This window comes from Bidens hawaiensis, unplaced genomic scaffold (assembly GCF_021521415.1).
Source record: "Bidens hawaiensis isolate Kalapana, Puna unplaced genomic scaffold, B.hawaiensis_p1.1 tig00046086_1, whole genome shotgun sequence".
NCBI lineage: Eukaryota > Viridiplantae > Streptophyta > Magnoliopsida > Asterales > Asteraceae > Bidens > Bidens hawaiensis.
This window is the reverse complement of record NW_027505963.1, coordinates 74,071-75,450: the sequence shown is the minus strand read 5'-3', so window position 1 is coordinate 75,450 and position 1,380 is coordinate 74,071.

The following is a 1,380-nucleotide window of genomic DNA, read 5'->3' as shown; positions in this document are numbered from 1 at the left end:
AACATACAATAACACGTTCAACACAAAACAAACAGTTTAAACGATTACAGACACAAATAAACACGAGATACTGAACTACTGACATCATGTACCAACAAAATCAAAGCGAGAAAAGAACCAATATGAATTGTCAAGTTCGAACCACTCAACCAAGTAAATGATGCAAAAAATGGAAAATATTATATTCCACAAAATATATCTTTATATGGTTATTAGAAAAGAAAATAAGCTTACACTTGTGCTATTCTTTTTGCTGTGTAGTCCATCCGCCATCAGGACGTGCATCTAAATATTATCTTGTGAAAATTCTATTCATGTTACGCTACTACATCAAACAAAAAAAAGGTTTAGAGTTATGTCATGAGAGAAAAACACAATGTGAACATCTAACAATAATTGATCAACATGTTCCCACAATTGAACTGCCTCATAAACAAATATCTGTACTCAAATGTCTTCAACTGCTATCCAATCCATCAAGTATATTAGTTCTAAGTAAAAAATTTATCCTATTAATCTACAAAATAAGAAATGAGGACATAAAAAATCATATAAATACTTATTACTTGTAGATTAATCTGCATCTTGGATAATCATTTTGTTGAAACCCTTAAAGAAACTGTTAGTCAGATGAAATCAAATAGATAATGAAATCTATCAAAAACCTAGATTCAAAGACGTATGACAAAATAATGGGTATAAGAAATTGAATGATATTGTTGAATTAGATTACCTGATATATCGCCGCTTGGTTAGATGAAATCGCCTGATGCATAGAGGCCATGATGAAATACCTATAGCGAACATGAAATCAATCTGTTCACTCACTTCACTTTGATAATATAAAACCCTGAATCGAAACCTGATGGGTTTCGTTATCGTGAGAATGAAGATTATAAAAGAATAGGCAAGATTGAATATCAAAACCTAGATTCAATCAATATAAGAAAGTAGATGATATCATTAAATTAGATCATACGAATCGTTACCTGGTGAATCGTCGTCTTGTTAGACGAAATCACAGGATGCAAAAAGGCCAGGATGAAATCTCATATTAAGAGGAGAAGGCTAAGATACTAAAACCCTAACGGGAGGATTGTGTTGGTAAACATAAATTAAATTAAAGTCAATAATTAAAGTCAATAATTTTTCTAATCCATGGGTCATATAAATTAAACCCATAATCCATGGGTAGCATGGATTAAGGAGATTGAAGATTAGAAGGCAAGATGAATTTGGTTATGACACATCAACATTTAGTATTTTTGTTTATTAGTATTGTTAGATTATTTGTATTTTGTATTTCTTTCAAAGGCAAACAAAATTTTCAAATAAGCTCTGGTTAAATTCATCACATCAGGATACACTCGTCTTTCAATC